This window comes from Ovis canadensis, chromosome 7 (genome assembly GCF_042477335.2).
Source record: "Ovis canadensis isolate MfBH-ARS-UI-01 breed Bighorn chromosome 7, ARS-UI_OviCan_v2, whole genome shotgun sequence".
NCBI classification, from domain to species: Eukaryota; Metazoa; Chordata; class Mammalia; order Artiodactyla; family Bovidae; genus Ovis; species Ovis canadensis.
This window is the reverse complement of record NC_091251.1, coordinates 78,139,567-78,158,813: the sequence shown is the minus strand read 5'-3', so window position 1 is coordinate 78,158,813 and position 19,247 is coordinate 78,139,567. Positions and strand designations below refer to the sequence as shown.

The 19,247-nt window shown below is 40.6% G+C and overlaps 1 protein-coding gene across 6 annotated transcripts in view; it reads right to left on the bottom strand.

Moving 5' to 3' along the window:
• Nucleotides 1-19,247, bottom strand: part of FBXO34 (F-box protein 34) — a 79,434-nt gene that overhangs the window by 21,737 nt on the left and 38,450 nt on the right. For 2 of the 6 annotated variants that reach the window (XM_069596685.1, XM_069596686.1), the window contains exon 2: nucleotides 12,506-12,590. The exons of 2 other annotated variants lie outside the window; for them this stretch is intronic. The gene's annotated coding sequence lies outside the window, so the exon portion shown is untranslated. Of the gene's footprint in view, nucleotides 1-8,750; nucleotides 9,079-12,505; nucleotides 12,591-16,530; nucleotides 16,645-19,247 lie in introns of those variants that run through there. 2 more of the 6 variants (XM_069596687.1, XM_069596690.1) reach the window with 2 other exon arrangements.

The following is a 19,247-nucleotide window of genomic DNA, read 5'->3' as shown; positions in this document are numbered from 1 at the left end:
GTCAGCATTTGTATTGCATGTGTCAATTTAGTTTCCAAACTTCATTCAAAGTAACATCAAAACAATAGTCAAGTATTGTATACATCATGCACCTATTTTCTCTTGATAGTTGTGTAAATCGAGACGCATACAAACTTTACTAGTTTTGTTCATACAGATTTAATTATAATGTAAAAAAATTTCAATTCTACTCATACTGAAGGGCCTCAATAAATTTCTTCCTCAGATGGTATTCATACGTTCTTCAAATTTACAAGATACTGCTCCCAAGACCAGAAGTTATACAGTGAAAAAGAGGATGACAGCAGCATAGGAAAAACTATTAATACATTTGTAAGTATATCCCACAGTGATTTGATTAAAACTACAAAAAAGGCTGGCCCATCCTCATCCAGATGGGCAACACTGGTGATGCACTCAAACTGCTACTTTCTAGAGGGGCGTAAAGAGAGAGGGCCCCTTAACTTTGAGGATTTTCACCAATCCTAAACCTAAAAAATTTACCTTTGGTGAATTTTCTTCCATTTCACAAGTATAGAACCATTTCTAGTCTCTAATTTGAATGTTCAAGTAATTATTTCTGGGCTTCCCTGGTAGCCCAGTGGATAAGAATCCACCCACCAATGCAGGGGACACAGGTTTGATCCCTGATCCAGAAAGATCCCCATGCCAAGGAGCAACTAGGCCCATGTGCCACAACTACAAAGCCTCGCTCTAGAGCCCGGGAGCTGAAACTACTGAAGCTGGAGCACCCTACAGCCTGTGCTCCGCACCAAAAGAAGCCACCACCATAAGCAGCCCGTGCACCTCAAGGAAGAGAAGCCCCCACTTGCCGCAGTTAGAGAAAGCCCATGCAAAGCACCAAAGACCCAGCACGGCCAAAAAGAAATACAATTATTTTTTAAAGGGTAATTATTTCTCCTATTCAAATCTTACAGTTTGAAAGCTAAGTTATAGAACAGATCTTTCAATAATTCACTCAGTATTACTGAGCATATATTGAGCATGTACCAGGAAATCTTTCAGAAGTTGCAGGTATAACACTGGGCAAGTACAAAAATCCTCATTCTCATCAAACCTGTGTTCTAGGTGGGAGACATGAATAAAACACATATGATACACAAAGGTAAATATGGAGGGAAATGGAAGCAAGAGGTATATGCATCATGCACTAATGATATATTCAGACAAAAAAAAATGAAGTCACTCTGTCGTGTCTGACTCTGCAACCCCGTGGACTGTAGCCTACCAGGCTCCCCCCTCCATGGGATTCTCCCTCCATGGGATTCTCCAGGCAAGAATACTGGAGCGGGTTGCCATTTCCTTCTCCAGGGGATCTTTCCGACCCAGGGATCGAACCCGGGTCCCCCGCATTTCAGGCAGATACTTCCCTGAGCCATCAGGGAAGCCCTATTCAGGAATAAGATTTCAGAAACTGGAATGCCTGAGTCCTCCATTTATACTGTCCCCCTTCTAGTATTAAACCAGGAGGTTTGAGTTATGTATGAAAAAGTGAAGAAAGAAGAAGAATCTAAGGAAGAGTTCAGTTTAAGCTGATTAAGCAGTAATCAGTATTTCTCCCCTCCCAAGAACTCATTCAATATAGGAAAATTCAGCCTCATCCCCCCTTCTCTCTCCCAAAGGCAGAACAAACATGGCTTAAAATTTTGTTTCTAAGCTCCTCAAGGCCTAATCAACTTCCACTTATTACATACTTTCTTCACCCGATTACCTACATGGATTTTAATTTACTATGTGTTCCTACTCTTCTGCTGCTGCTGCTAAGTCACATCAGTCGTGTCCGACTCTGTGTGACCCCATAGACGGCAGCCCACCAGGCGCCCCCGTCTCTGGGATTCTCCAGGCAAGAACACTGGAGTGGGTTGCCATTTCCTTCTCCAGTGCAGGAAAGTGAAGTTGCTCAGTCGTGTCCAACTCTTCACAACCCCATGGACTGTATAGCCTACCAGGCTCCTCCATCCATGGGATTTCCCAGGCAAGAGTACTTCAACTAATTCCACTGATGGTTCTAAATCTAACTGCTTATTTGCTAGATTATGGTTCTTCTAAAGATGTCTGATGGCATCCAAGAGTTCTCAACTCTCCCTAATTTTCTGAATCATCATACCTCAAAGTTGAAGAATATACTCCCTTGAAAGAGAAGAGTGTACTTAACCATTCATTCTTGCCACAAATGTTATTATTGCATGGAATTAATCTGAATAACTTTTAAGGTTTAAGAATGGGATAACATAATTGGAGAAAGAATGCAAAATACGCAAGAATTTTAGAAATAAATTGCTTTTAAAAGACATTTTGTGCAATTCTTCACCAGTCCTTTCCTGGTCTTCCAGGCAGTGGTTCTCTGTCTTTCAGGGTAGAGGCTCTACCCCATTCTCCAGGAACTTCTAAATACAATCAGTTCTGCTGTATGGTATACTGATACACTGGGGAACGATTCGAGTAAGATGTAAATTTCATGTTTGCTTATGTAGGATTTCTTCTGTAAGAAAACAATAGCTGCTGCTGCTGCTAAGTCGCTTTAGTCATGTCCGACTCTGTGCAACCCCACAGATGACAGCCCTAAAGGCTCCTCCGTCCCTGGGATTCTCCAGGCAAGAATACTGGAGTAGGTTGCCATTTCCTTCTCCAATGCATGCATGCATGATAAGTCGCTTCAGTTGTCTGACTCTGGGCGACCCCATAGACGGCAGCCCACCAGGCTCCTCTATCCACAGGATTCTATAAGCAAGCATACTGGAATGGGTTGCCATTTCCTTCTCCAAGAAACAATAGGTGCACATACAAAAGCTGCTCTCGGTTGATGCCAGCAGCATAGGGCGCGCGCGCACACACATACACAGGTACAGAACTCAAACATCTTTTTAAAACTTTTAAAAAACACATGCACCATCTGTACTGTTTTCCTGGAAATTTGAAATATTCTGCCCAAGTAAGCTATGATGCCTCAGGGCTCCCCAAACAGTCTGGGAGCTAACAGTCTAGGCTCCCCAAACCCCCAGGGGTAACGGTTAATAAATTAACCAACACACTTCACAAAGTGGCTAGCCCCCAACCTTTCTGCAGGACTCCAGATTTGTAAACTGACTATTTGAAATCTCTACTTGGATATCTAATAAGCATCTCAAACTTTCCTTTTTTCCTGATATAACAATTAAACTTATGCTTTTCGGGGGTCATCATTATCCATACAGAAAATTATTTGGCTAGTCTAAAATGAATTATACTTTGATTTTCCTAAGCTCTTTAATTCTACTCATAAGCTAAAAGATTAGATAAAATCAGGGTAGATGTTTCAGGTGACAAATCTCAAATCTCGATCAATCTTTTTTTCTTCCCACCAACCTTCTTTTCAGATCTTACCTTTAAACCAACTGTTAAGGAAAATCTCTAAAGACATAGGCCCCAAACAACATTGTCCCATAGAAAGATCTAAGACAAGGCACTTCAAAATCTAACCACAACATGTTTATACCAAAGATTACCTGTGGGCCCCCCACCTACACAATTTGGCCCAAATCTAAAAATCACTTTTTGTGATTAACCCTGGTGGCCAAGTGGTTAAGACTCAGCTCCCACTAAAGGGGTAACAAATTTGATCCCTAGTCAAGGAACTAAGATCCTCCCTGCTATGTGGTGCATCAAGTAAATAAGTAAATATCACTTCTAACCTTCACCTCCTTTGATTCTCCAGTCCCCTAGACCTTCTCTACCAGTCATCTTCAATGTGGACTAGAGGGTGGAGTGTGGTAACCATATTAATGAGCCAAGGAAGCTACTTGATCATCCTCAGGCAGCAAGTAGAGCCCACCAGGATTTGTTTGGAAGTCTCTGTAATGTGATGGACCCTCTCAACTCCAGATTTTAGATTTTACTTCTCCTTTGCAAACAACCTCAGTTGTATTTTGTGCATGCTGAGAATGTTTAGACACACCTTGAGCAGGCCTGCAGTCTCACCTATGAAAAGGTATTTGGATTGTTTTTAGGTCCTTTTGAAAGGTAATGGAGTTGGCTCCTTGTCACTACGGTGATGAGAGCCCTAGAAACAGGTAATTTCCAAGTGAAAATTCAAAGCATTCTGTAGCTTTGTTTTTTTAATCAGGAATGAGGTAGGAGGAGCAGCAGAAGCAATTATGGAGTGTATTTATAAACATGTAAAGGAGTATGCTTAACTCTGAATAACAAGATTTTAAATTGCTTAATTTACAGGAAAAAATGAAGGGAATAAGAGGACTGAAGAAAATAAACATCTGTTGTTGTTATCGCTAAGTTGTGTCCAACTCTTTGCAACTCCACAGACTGCAGCATGACAGGCTTCCCTGTCCTTCACTATCTCCTGGAGTTTGCTCAAACTCATGTCTGTTGAGTTGACGATGCCATCCAACCATCTTTTCCTCTGTTGCCCTCTGCGCCTCCGGCCTTCAATCCTTCCCAGCATGTTAGAGTGTATGTTAACTTGTACAGCTCTACACCATCACTGAACTTGGCACTATAGAAATTCAACCAAAGCACCAGTATTACAGTACCAAGCCCAATCTTCCAAAACACTAACGTTTTAAAGGAGAGATGCCACATCTTAATAAATTCTTAAACGAAAATAATATTCCAGCACCTAGTCCTGATTCTAAAAAAAAGTTCTTAGCAAACTAGGGATAGAGTAAAAGTTTATCTTAATAAAAGAAATCTACCAGAAAATTACAGAAAATAGCATACACACTAGCAAAACATTAAAAATATTCCCTCTCAGAATCAAGAATAAAGATGCCAGCCATCATATTACCAAAAAAATAAAAAGACTGAAACATTGAAGGAAAAGACAAAGATCTGTCATTATTTGCATACTACATGTTACAGGGCTTTCAAATTAAACAATCAAATTAAAAACTATTTGGTTTAATAGTACAAAAACATTATATAAAAGATCAAAATTAAAAACAAACAACATTTTAAAAAGAATTACCACATGACCCAGCAATTCAACTCCTAAGTATGTACCCAAAAGAGGTACTTAAAAAAATACTGTGCACAAGTTTATAGCAGCACTACACTTGAATAGCCAAAGGGGAGAACAACCCAGATTTCCACCAGTGGATGAATCAATAACTCACAATATAAAGAAATAATGGATTATTATTTAATAACTGACACGGGTCCAACCCCTGATCTGGGAAGATCCCACAAGCCGCAGAGCCTGTGTGTGCGGGAGTGCCAAACCGCTTCACCCATGCATGTCTTGACTCTCTGCGACCCTATGAACTTGTAGCCCACCAGGTTCTTCTGTCCATGGGATTCTCCAGGCAAGAACATTAGAGTGGGCTGCCATGCCCTCCTCCAGGGGATATTCCTGATTCAGGGGTCAAACCCAGGTCTCGGCATTGCAGGCAGATTCTCTACCATCTGAGCCACCAGGGTAGCCCCAACTAAGCCTGTGCACCACAACTGTGGAGCCTGTGCCCCAGAGCCCGGCTGCAAAAATGGAGCCCACAGGCAGCAACTGCAGAGCCTGTGTGCCGCAACTACCGAAACCCACACACCCTAGAGCCTGTGCTCCGTAACACGAGAAGCCACTGCGATGAGAAGCCAGTGCACCGCAACGAGAGAGTAGTCCCCACTCACCGCAACTAAAGAAAAGCCTGGGACTTCCTTGTGGTCCAGTGGTTAAGAATCTCTGCCTCCACTCAAGGGAATGCAGGTTCCATTCCTCATTGGAGAACTAAGATCCTGCATGCCACGTGGTAAGGCCAATTTAAAAATTATTTTTTTTAAAAGGTGAATCTTATGGTATGTGATTCTTATCTACATTTTAAAAGTAGATGGAAAAGAACAATCAGTAAGATCTGAGGTGGGAAAAACATAAAACTCTTAAAAAAATTATGCTAAGACTATAATAACCAAAACAGTATGGAAGCAGAGCAGAAACATGTAAGGAGTTCAAGAACACAGCAATCTAAATGATCAGATGCACAGTGAGTGGAAAAGCAGAATGTCTGAATAAACAGAGAAAACCAAATATCTGAGTAAAAAGGCAGATGCCTACTACACCATAAAAACACAAAAGTGCCAGACTGAGTAAACTGCAAAACTCAATACTGTCAGTTATGAAAAATGATTTTAAAGTCTTAGTGGGAAATAACTCCTTACCTAAGAAAAAGACACAAAACACTGCAATATCTGACTAAATACAAATTTTAAGTATCTACTTGAGGCAAAGACACCATAAAGTTAAAGACAAGCAAAAGACTGGGAGAATATACACACAAAAGGTTAATTTTGTGCAATATACATAAAAGGTTAATTTCCATGACATTAAATAGTTCACCTGGGCCAACAGGGGAGGGATGAAGTGTCACTATTTTAGCATAATGGTGTAAAACAAAAATGAAAAGACTATAGTCTGCAAAACAGAAAGGTATATAATGCCCAGCAAACTGGATGTTTTGGAAGGTGAGTTAGGGACATGTATTTTTTTCACATCTATTTTCAATGTTGTTTGAATTTCTGACCACAGAATGCTAATTTTATAATGTCAAAATAATTTTATAAGGAAAGTCTGAAAGGCAAAACTTTCAGTAGATGAGGGCCACTGAAGATTTTTTTAACTACCGCACAACTGCACTCATCTCACATGCTAGTAAAATAACACTCAAAACTCTCCAAGGCAGACTTCAGCAATACGTGAACCGTGAACTCCCTGATGTTCAAGCTGGTTTTAGAAAAGGCAGAGGAACCAGAGATCAGATTGCCAACATCCGCTGGATCATGGAAAAAGTAAGAGAGTTCCAGAAAAACATCTATTTCTGCTTTATTGACTATGCCAAAGCCTTTGACTGTGTGGATCACAATAAACTGTGGAAAATTCTGAAAGAGATGGGAATACCAGACCACCTGACCTGCCTCTTGAGAAATCTGTATGCAGGTCAGGAAGCAACAGTTAGAACTGGACATGTAACAACAGACTGGTTCCAAATAGGAAAAGGAGTATGTCAAGGCTGCATATTGTCACCCTGCTTATTTAACTTCTATGCAGAGTACATCATGAGAAATGCTGGGCTGGAAGAAACACAAGCTGGAATCAAGATTGCCAGGAGAAATATCAATAACCTCAGACATGCAGATGACACCACCCTTATGGCAGAAAGTGAAGAGGAGCTAAAAAGCCTCTTGATGAAAGTGAAAGAGGAGAGTGAAAAGGTTGGCTTAAAGCTCAACATTCAGAAAACGATGATCATGGCATCTGGTCCCATCACTTCATGGGAAACAGATGGGGAAACAGTGGAAACAGTGTCAGACTTTACTTTTTTGGGCTCCAAAATCACTGCAGATGGTGACTGCAGCCATGAAATTAAAAGACACTTACTCCTTGAAAGAAAAATTATGACCAACCTAGATAGTATATTCAAAAGCAGAGACATTACTTTGCCAACTAAGGTGTGCCTAGTCAAGGCTATGGTTTTTCCTGTGGTCATGTATGGATGTGAGAGTTGGACTGTGAAGAAGGCTGAGAGCCAAAGAATCGATGCGTTTGAACTGTGGTGTTGGAGAAGACTCTCAGGAGTCCCTTGGACTGCAAGGAGATCCAACCAGTACATTCTGAAGGAGATCAACCCTGGGATTTCTTTGGAAGGAATGATGCTAAAGCTGAAACTCCAGTACTTTGGCCATCTCATGCGAAGAGTTGACTCATTGGAAAAGACTCTGATGCTGGGAGAGACTGGGGGCAGGAGGAGAAAGGGACGACAGAGGATGAGATGGCTGGATGGCATCACTGACTCGATGGACGTGAGTCTGAGTGAACTCCGGGAGTTGGTGATGGACAGGGAGGCCTGGCGTGCTGCGATTCATGGGGTTAGAAAGAGTCGGACACGACTGAGTGACTGAACTGAACTGAACTGACAGCATGGTTGGGTTAGTTTTTCTGACAAACCCCTGGAGCAGCTTTACAAAGAATGTCTATGAAAAGCACCAGTTTGGAAATATGACACGTAGTGATTCATTTCTCTATTCAACAAATGCTGAACACCTACTGGGGCTTGGCACTGAGCTAAGCATTGGGACCAGTTAGAAATGTTGCAAGTTGTCTCAGCAAAAGATCAAGTATGCTAGGTATATTATTCTTTGGGCACTGGTATAAGGGATGTAAGGTACCATTTGAAAGGCATCTGTGGATAATATTCTTCTGATACTCCTTATATTACAAGAGGATCAGATATTCCTGATAATATAATCCATTTTTGACAACTCGAAAAACCAAAAAGCCCATATCAGCCTCTTCTTACAAGTAACTGTCTTGTTTTCAAGATTCTCTGACTTGATCAAGTCCATGTCCTAAAAATCTTTGAATAAAGAAATTTCAAAGCCACTCTGGTCATTTTCTCTGTATCTTTTTTTTTTTTCAGACCTTGGTTTTGTCAAAAGATGACTAAAAAAGGAGGACACAATATTAAGAGTTAACCCAAAGGAAAAACATTTTAGTGACTCATATTAGAGATATTTTTAATTGTGATTTAATCTGCACTGGTTTCTTTTTACAGTTGACATATTCCCATTTTATCACACCCATCTGCTATTGCAACAGCAAGCCAGTTTTAACAAAAGACCATGACTATACATAAAAAATGTTTTAAACTTTCTCATCTTAAAATACATTTTTAAAAAGTGTCCACCAAATGAAGGGAAGCACGAACAAAAACAAAAAACCCTGCTGATAACTGACAAACAATTAATCCTACCATTTATCTTGCATGCTCAGTCGCTCTGTGACACTTTGCACTGTAGCCCGCCAGGCTCCTCTGTCCATGGGATTTTTCACATGAGAATATTGGAGTGGATAGCCATTTCCTCCTCCAGGGGATCTTCCCAACTCAGGGATGGAACCAGCACCTCCTGCACTGGCAGCTTCTTTATCGCTGAGCCATTGGAAAAGTCCCACCATTTAGCTTGCTGCTGCTGCTGCTAAGTCGCTTCAGTCGTGTCCAACTCTGTGTGACCCCATAGACGGGGGCCCACTGTCTCTGGGATTCTCCAGGCAAGAACACTGGAGTGGTTTGCCATTTCCTTCTCCCAACACATAAAAGTGAAAAGTGAAAGTGAAGTCGCTCAGTCGTGCCCGACTCTTAGTGACCCCATGGACTGCAGCCTACCAGGCTCCTCCATCCATGGGATTTTCCAGGCAAGAGTACTGGAGTGCGGTGCCACTACCTTCTCCCCATTTAGCTTAGGGTATGTCAAAAACATGAGAGGTGTGGCAGCAGGTCCAAGTTATGCCACTACCTGAGAGCTAACTGCTTAACCATCTGGGGCTGAGGAAACAAACTTCTCCAAGGCTGCTGGTTAAACAGGCAATCACCATCACCTTGACAAAGGAAACTGCCTGAATGAGCTTTTCTTGAAGGTACCATAATGTTACCACAATTCTCCACAAACCATGCCAACAAGGTCCCCCATTTTCATAATTCCTATCTCAAATGCATGCTGTGGGCAATGCCAAGCAAAATGCACGTCAGTTTCTGAGGAAGTGATTATGGCAAGCATGACAGTTAAGACCTAGATACCCCAAGGCAGTTCCACTTTCACAGTATTTTATTGTTTTCACATAAGATGCCTGTTTAAATATGTTAGTCAAGATGGTTTTTACCCTAGCTTTATTTTTATTTATGGTTTTATTCTGGCCACGCTGGGTCTTCACTGCATTGCTCGGGCTTTTCTAACTGCATCACGTGATCTTAGTTGCTCCGCTACATGTGGGATCTTAGTTTCCCAACCAGGAAGTGAACCTGCATCCCCTGTATTAGAAGGTGGATTCTTAACCACTGGACAAGGGAAGTCCCTCAAGATGATTTAAGTTATACTTGTGAAAGACTTTGTAATAAGAATAAAGTTCAAACCCCAGAAAAAAAATATTTTCAGACTCTTGGTGGTGCATACTCAGTTGTGTCCAACTCTTTGCAACCCTTTGGACTGTAGCCTACCAGGCTCCTCTCTCCATGGGATTTTTCAGGCAAGAATTCTGGAGCGGGTTGCCATTTCCTTCTCCCAAGGATCTTTCCAATCCAGGGATCGAACCCGAGTGTCCTGTATGGGCACAGTCTTTAACGCTGAGCCATCAGAGAAGCCCCAAGACTCTCTATAAAGAACATATCAGTTCAGTTCAGTTGCTCAGTCGTGTTCGACTCTTTGCAACCCCATGAATTGCAGCACTTCAGGCCTCCCTGTCCATCACCAACTCCCAGAGTTCACTCAAACTCACATCCATCGAGTCAGTGATGCCATCCAGCCATCTCATCCTCTGTCATCCCCTTCTCCTCCTGCCCCCAATCCCTCCCAGCATATAATCATATGGAAAAAACCTGGCCTAATCCCCAAGTCATCCTGAGAAAGAGCATCATTTCTTCCCAGAGAGATCACCAGAAATTACAACAGATTTTAAAAAACAAAAACTCTTTTCCCAAGAGGAGAAGGGGGCAACAGAGGATGAGATGGTTGGATGGCATCACTGACTCGATGGACATGAGTCTGAACAAATTTATGGAGACAGTGAAGAACAGAGAAGCCTGGTGTGCTGCAGCTCATGGGGTCTCAGAGTCAGACCTGGTGGGTGACTGAACAACAACAAATAATACTGACTGGCCTCTATCTCATAAACAGCGCGGGGAAATCGTCTAATTAAAAACACAAAAGACAATGAGGGAAGGAGAAAAACTGAAGACTGAAAAAGGGGGCAATAAGCAGCACTTACCAGAGCCCTTTTAGTAGAAATATTTAACAACTGGATATTGCTATAACCATCTTCACAGCTTTGAAAAAGAAGGTTCGCCTAGACATCTAATTTCACATGCAGAGCGTCAAATATTTATTCCTCTTACATCCCGTCAAATATCTGTTCCTTTTAGCCACAACTGTCACTGCCTTGAGCCACACAAAAAATTTTAATATATGTAAATAGCTGCATTCCTTGAATCCAAGAGGAAGTGTCTGAGAGGCCCACGACTCCCTTCTGAGAGATTACAAACAATTTCTTTCACTTTAGTTGCTACACTGCTGTCCGAACACCTTTCAACTCTTGCCTTACCCAAAAGGTAATCATAATAAACAGACAAAGGATAACTTAGTGGACCATGAGGTAGCCTGGTGTAAAATTAATAGTAATGAGAGTCTAACCAACCCAAACACATCAAATCTAATGGGGAGAGGAGGGCACTGAATTTGAGCAGAAGTTAGGAGCAGAGACAAAGTCATAAAACTGGAAGGCTCGCTGCATGAGGGAGAACAGATGCTTGCCACAGAGCAGATGAGCCAGCCACTCGATAGGCAACTGGAATGGCTACAGAATCCAGGACAGTTAGGTACTGTGGTTCCAATTCTCTGTAATACCAAACTATATGACCTAAAACTGCCCTGTATTTCTGTATGTCCCCACACACCCATATGAAAAGCTAACAACATCTACTTACAGATGGTTATTTCTTATTTTTGGAAATGAAAAATATTCTAGAATCAGTAGAATCTTTTCCTCACTGCATTTATGCATGACCTGCAAATCAGGAGGCTGACTAAGCCTACTGAGAACTCCCTTAAATTGTTGAGTCTACTTACCTAATCTTTTTTTTTTTTCACCAAGAATTAGATGCCAGACTTCTGGGTAAGGATGATGGACTAAACACATAGCTATTCACTGATCCTTCCCAGAACACCAAGGGATTCCTTTTCTTTCAATATAAAAACCCACAGAGATGAAGAGAACTGAAGATTATAGCCACAAACTTTTGAAAGCTGGAAAACAAATGGTTAAGAGGTAAAGGACCCAAAGACCCAAGAAAACTGAATCCTAAGATAAGCATCAAGGAACAGGCCTCCAAAAGGCTCAGTGGGGATAAATGGGAAGAATTAACAGAAAACCTTTCTGAAATGCAATTCTCAGGTACCCTTCCACTCTCTCAGGTAGGCAGATAAATGCCTTTCCTTCACCCATGCAACACTGAAGGTAATCTAAGAAGGTTTATAAATAAACAGAGGTTTACATGGACTGGAGATCATTAGGTAAGGTGAAGACAGTTTAAGCTAACGTATGTACTAGATTCCAGTCCCCAGTGTGTTGATAAACAAATGTCTAACAACTGGCTGGGGTCTGGCAAGCAGAGGAAGGAGGGGAACAAGGGTAGTTATTTGTAATATTTGCTGCTTACCATAGCTGCTTCAAGCAACCAATGTCACTGAATGCAGAATTCAGAAGAGATGCCTGTGACAACATGGTATTCCCACTCTACAGATAGATGTACATACTCTTAAGAGCATCCACAATTAAAAATGTAATACAATAAACAGAGAGTGGTGAGCTTTTAGTATTTATTAATTTTAATAGAACATTTAATAAGTCTGTATAATCTTTAATAATTGTTGTATGTAGCAACTCACTCACAAAGTTCCTGAAAACAACCGTCTCTGACGTGCTAGTACTGCCCACTAACCCCAGACCCTTTGTCAATACCTTTCTCAAAAGACTGACAGCCAGGCCGTCACCTCCAGGCAGTGATTAGAAGAGACGTCTCTGGGGAATTTGTCCAGCGATTAATCTACAAGGAAAAATATAAAAATATTGACAAGTTCTCAAACTATATTTGACCAGCCAGATCATCCTACTTCAAAGCTCACAGTTGATAAGTCCTACTTGCACGTTCAGAGCTTCCAGTCAGCTTCTTAGGATCCGACTTAAATATCAGGAAACAGCGAAGAGTCATTAGACATTCTAGTATAAAAAATAGAAATGGAAATAGAAAAAGCAAGCTGAGCGACCTGGGCAGTCATACAGCACTCTGCAGAGCTCCACATTAGCTCCACGCTGATGCTCTGCTGTTGCTGTCTTAGAATTCTTTAATAATGTTAAACAAGGGGCCCCACATTTTCACTCTGTACTCAGCCCTGCAAATTATGTAGCTAGTCCTGACAGACTATACAGGCAGAAGAAAATTCTGGAGAGAAAGACACCACTAATATTTTCAGAAATATAGCACAAAATAATATAAACATGAAGTAAGAACAGTATGTTAAAAAAAGAACAAAAAAGAGAGAATCAAAAAGTGATCACAAGCATACTTTCTTGCTAATTTAAACTGTAAGAGTTGAAATGAAAAACTCAATAGAACAGCATAAGAATTCTGGAAGATGAGTCCAGGAGGTCCAATATCTGAATAATAAGAGTTCAAAAAGAGATACAAAGGAAAAAGGGGGAAGTCATCAAGAATGTGCCTGATGCAGGACACCTGGGTTCAATCCCTGGGTCAGGAAGATCTCCTGGAGAAGGGAATAGCAACCCACTCCAGTATTCTTGCCTGGAGAATTTCATGGACAGAGGCACCTGGCAGGCTTCAGTCCATGGGAGTCACAAAGAGTCAGACACAACTGAGCAACTAACACATATCAACAAAACAGTGTCATGATTGAAAGGATTCATCAAATGCTCAGCACAATGGATGGAACCAAACTCACACTAAGGTATATTATTGTGCAATTTTAAACACTGAGAAACAAAAGAACTGATCACATAAATAATCAGGAACTTAATGACTTTGGCTTCAAGAACAATGCAGTAAACTTGGAGGAAACTACAAAACAAGTCATGCCTTGAAAATGTGCAAGCCAGAATTCTATACTCAGCCAAACAATCAATTAAAAGTAAGGACAGAGTAAGATGGGTTCAGTCATTCAAAGTCTCCAAGCTGATTAAAAATCAAACCCTCCCTTTCTTAGGCAGCTATTGGAGAATACGTTCTGACAAAGTAAGACACAAGAAAATATGAGATCTAAAGAACCAGAACTCAACACAAAGAGGAAAAGAGTAAGCCTAAGATGCTGGTGACGGAGAAGGCGATGGCACCCCACTCCAGTACTCTTGCCTGGAAAATCCCATGGACGGAGGAGCCTGGGAGGCTGCAGTCCATGGGGTCGCAAAGAGTCAGACACGACTGAGCAACTTCAGTTTCACTGTTCACTTCCATGCATTGAAGAAGGAAATGGCAACCCACTCCAGTGTTCTTGCCTGGAGAATCCCAGGGATGGGGGAGCCTGGTGGGCCGCCATCTATGGGGTCCCACAGAGTTGGACACGACTGAAGCGACTTAGAGGCAGCAGCAGCAAGATGCTGGTGAAGGGAAGACCCAGGATAAAAGGTACACATAAAAACAATGGGAAACCAGTCAATATGGGACCATATCTTCAGGAATATGAGAAGCTAATAGAACACCTTAAGTGTTGGGATTTCCTGAAAGGAAATTTGGGCAAGTTGCAATCTGAACTATACAAGGCATTAATATAAAAGTAAGCAACAACAAAGAAAAACAGAAATTTCACAGAAAACCAAAATAGTATAGAAAAGTAAAAGTGTTCAAAGCTTGTTAAATGGCTTAACTGTGAATAGCACATTCACTCTTAACTGTGTAAACACTGAACACTGATCTAAGCAGTTATGAACACCTATGCCAAGATGGGAAAAGAAAAAAGGTACCTGGAGATGTGGAAAAAGAACTAAATCTTCATCTGCCAGATGGGAAATAAAGATAATACCTGAAGCTGAGAAATCAAGAAATCAGAATACTAGAATGCTATTAAGAATGACAAGGTTCAGAACTTGCTACCCCAAAATACAGCGCCTTGGCATAGTGACTATTTTAAGCTGAAGAAATCTGAGAAATGACAGGTGCAGGAAGGACTATCTAAACTCTGAAGCAGGTCCTAAGACCCTCATGTGAGAACAGCCTTCCCTATACCTGGAGGAAGGGAGGATCCTTATTTCTGAAGATGAATAGACAAAAAGAAATTCAAAGTAACTGGCCTTGTTAAGCTTCCCGTTTATTAACCTTAGCTCATATTATTTTGTCCTATCACATTCTTTCATGACTTTCTACTCTTTCAAACTCAGTATCAAAATGCTCAGGCCTGATTTCCCTGGCAGTCCAGTGGTTAAGAACACACCTGCCAATGTGGGGGACAAGGGTTGATCCCTGTTCTGGGAAGATCCCACATGCCAAGGGGCAACAAGGCTCCTGTGCCACAAGTCCTGAGCCTGCGCTCTAGCACTCGCATGACTTCACGAGAGAAGCCACTGCAATGAGAAGACGACGCACCACAACTAGAGAGAAGCCCCACTCACTGCACCAAGAGAGAGTCCATGCATAGCAACGGAGACCCGGGGCAGCCATAACTAAATACATACGTACATGTGTGTGTTCGCCGCTCAGTCCTATTCTTTGCAACCCCACAGACTGTAGCCCGCCAGGCTCCTATATCCATGGAATTCTCCAGACAAGAATACTGGAGTGAGTTATCATTTCCTTCTCCAGGGAATCTGCCTGACCTAGGGCTCAAACCTGGGTCTCCCGCATTGCAGACAGGTTCTTTATTATCTGAACTACCAGGGAAGTCCACAAATAACTACATATACACATTTAAAAAAAAAAATGCTCAGGCCTAACCACTTCTTCAAGTTTTCATTTCCTTATGAAGACTCGTCACACAAAATCTATATTATCAATAAATAAATTTGTATGCTTTTCCTTTGTTTGTTATGTCTCTTGTCAGTCCATTTACAGGATCCTAGCTACAGAACCTAGGAGGATAGTAGGAAAAAGAATTTTTACTCCCCTCCAAGAACACAGAGGTAAGAATCAGCTTTAAGAAATTAAAGCGTTTGCCTCTAGGGAAGGAGAAGTAGGGGACCAAGTGGGAGAACTGCTGCTTTTTAAAACAAGTCTTATAGAGCTATTGAATCATTAAACTATGCATTTAACACACTGATAGAAAAAATACAAAACAAAAACATGAGAAAAACTAGCACCAAGTTTAGCTTGATTTAGTTCATGATTCTTTTTTTTTTCAGATTACAAGTTTTCCCAATAAGAAACTGTTCTCCTTTCACTTGCTGTATTTCCCATTTTTCTACAATTGATTACTCAGATAATAAAAAGTTAACAATCATTTTACTACTGTCTGATATTCTAAGTCATCTGCAACTCCAATTATTATTTAGGGATATTCCTGTATCATATGATACAGGAAAAGGTGGCCGTTGTCCTTCACGGAGTTACCACAGCAATTTATACCAAATGACTCCCTATCTCACAAAGGGTTTCCTTCTGCAAGCCTAAAATTCTGTCAAAACACTACAAAAAGACTTTCCACTTAACCCTGTAAGAAATTCAAATAAAAAACACAATGTGCCTTTAAGGGGCAACAAATTCAATTTTTTCATATCTTTATTACCCTAGACACTAAAAGATTTCAGTACATATAAATTACAATATACAACATATTATTTAAATACAACTGATAGCATTTAGTATTTATTTTTAATCTTTCTTTATATAGCTGTCAGGTTGATCTTAACTAGCTAATAAAGTTATTATACAGTCAGTTTACAAAACACAGTTCAGGTAAGTGAATGCGGTCACATCCTCCTGTGCACCTCCAGATGGGGGCAGTCATGGTCAGCACAGGGTACTTAAGGAGGAATCTGCTTACCACAGAGAACTGAGCGAGTCTGTAGACAGATGTAGTCCAGTCAAAGCAGCTACACGTTTTCACGTATTCCTTTAAGAGTGATTTGACTTGTTTGGATTTGGTATAGTATCACTTCTGGATTTAAGGAAAACGAAACAAGGTTTTACAGTTTGTTATGTTTTGTTAGCAGGAGAAGGGAACGACAGAGGACGAGATGGTTGGCTGGCATCACTGACTCAATGCACATGAATTTGAGCAAGCTCCAGGAGGTGGTGAAGGACAGGGAAGCCTGGCATTCTGTAGTTCATGGGGTCGCAGAGAGTCGGACACAACTGAGTGAACGAACAACAACAAAATATTGGTAGGCAGGCGGCTGTGAAGAAACCCTAATCTAAAAAGACTCCTTTTGCACTTAAATTGAGGTGGACAGACATACCTGAAGTCACAGTTAATTTACATTTCTCATCTCTGTTTTGCCTAATCATGGCAAAGACTATTTTGTCCTCACTATTAATTAGTAAACCCTAGCATTTCATGCACTGGAGAAGGAAATGGCAACCCACTCCAGTGTTCTTGCCTGGAGAATCCCAGGGACGGGGGAGCCTGGTGGGCTGCCGTCTATGGGGTCACAGAGTCGGACACGACTGAAGGGGCTTAGCAGCAGCATGATAATGCAGCCTGGAGGATTATGAACACTCCTCACACACATACCTCTAAAGCCAGGAAAATATGTCTTTGACATTAAAAAACAAAAACAAAATTTTCTCAAACTGTCAACAAAAACAAGCTGCTGCCAGAAGAATCTCTTTGTCAAAGTCAAATTAAACTTTGCCAGTACACACAAAGAACATACTTTCAGATGAGTGGCTGTTAACCAACTTAATCTTAGAACACTCAAAACTTCAGGTTCACACTAGAGTACTTTAGGTAAATACTACTAATCTCTTCCAGCTTCTAGGAAGCTTACAGCCTTAGTTAGTAAAGTTCACTTGGTTTCTTACCACCTTCATCCATCCCCATCTAACCTTCCTCTCCAAAGCAGCTTTTTCTGTCATGTTTTGTTTTTGAAACAGCTTGCTTTATCCACCCTAGGTTTTCCCAAAATATTTCAGGGTTCTGACAATTCTGCCAGTGACTAAATCTTCTCCTGGGAATAGCTGCCTCATTATCACTATTAAAAACAGTCACTCCTAATACTGACTGATAAGAATCTCAAAACCAATCTAAAGATAAATGTATTACAAATGGAATAACGGACTCACCACAGGACAGAACTCAAGCAGTCTTTGTGTTCCTTTTAAGCTATTGAGTTTTGTGTAATCCTAATTCTGACTAATATGAAGGATTTACCATTACCTTCCTCATAACCAATTAATATGTAAATTACCGAGAGTCAAGCAAGCACAAAAGAAAAAAGGGAAAAAAAATCACAACCCACACTCAACACAAAAACTCAGCAGCAAATGCCCTTATGTTTTTAAGGTAATACTGCCTTCCAACTGATCTCCTGTTTCAGAAATATTTTGTGCAGTACATGTGTTGTGTGGGTAACTTCTGTTCTTGGCAAGCCAGTGCTCCTGGCTTGGAAAATCAACAGCAGATAACCTAAAGTAAGAGGTCTTTTCCTATATCCTTCAAATGGAACAACTACTTAGAAACCTAGTTCTTGCAAAAGAGATATACAAACTAGAGATGATCATGAATTTACTTCCGTCATCATTATTTTGCTTCTATCTAGCTTACTTAGTATTTGTGGAAAGTTACATAAGCATAGTTCATCATTCTGGAAACATGAAAGAGCAATGCAGAGATCATTCCCCCATCCATACACAACCCCCTAAAAAAGCAATGTCCAAAAGCTCTTTCACATCAACCAAAATCAACATGGGCCATTTTGCAGTGAAGGCAGAGAACATGTAACTCAGGGGTATGAAAGTTTTTGCGCTATAAACTCCTTCGGCAGTATGCAAAGACTATAAACTGGAATTTTTTTTAAAGCAAAAATACATATACTGAGAAACCTATTATATGGTTATCAAAATACTTAAAATTCATATAATATTCAATACATTTCTCTTTTAATATATAAAAAGCGCTAAAAAGTCTATTAACTACCATAATTTCCAAATTATGACCAACATAAATGATATTTTCAAGGTATCTATAACAACTACAATGTGATATAAAAATATGATGTCAATTGATGACAGTCACAGGGATTGCTAACTTGCTGTGGTTTGTAGGTACATTTCAGTCAGAGATTAGTGAAAACAAGTAACTAACATTTTTCTCATTCAAGCTCACGGATCCTTGAGGCTTATGAAGTATACTCATCTGGAGCATTTAAAGAGGTATTTAGAGATCACTTGGTCCAACCACTTCATTTTAAAGGTAAGGGAATTAAGGAGGAACTGATGACACTGATTGCCTGAAGTACATTTATTCCAAATCACTCAGTTCTATTTAAAAGTAAACCACTGTTTTCTTCTGAAAACCTGAATCTCACATCTAGGCCTACTTAGAACTTGCTTCAAACTTGCACCTCAGTTACATCATCTGTAAAACTAAAATAATAATCCAACTTCAGAGGAACGTAAATGTGAAACCAAATTTAATAATCCATGTTAAAATACTACAGCAGTTACCTTTAAAGGTAAGGCTAACTATCAATTAATTCCATGAGAAATCAAAGGCAAATTATTCTTATTCCTTCAGTTCAGTCACTCAGTCGTGTCCGA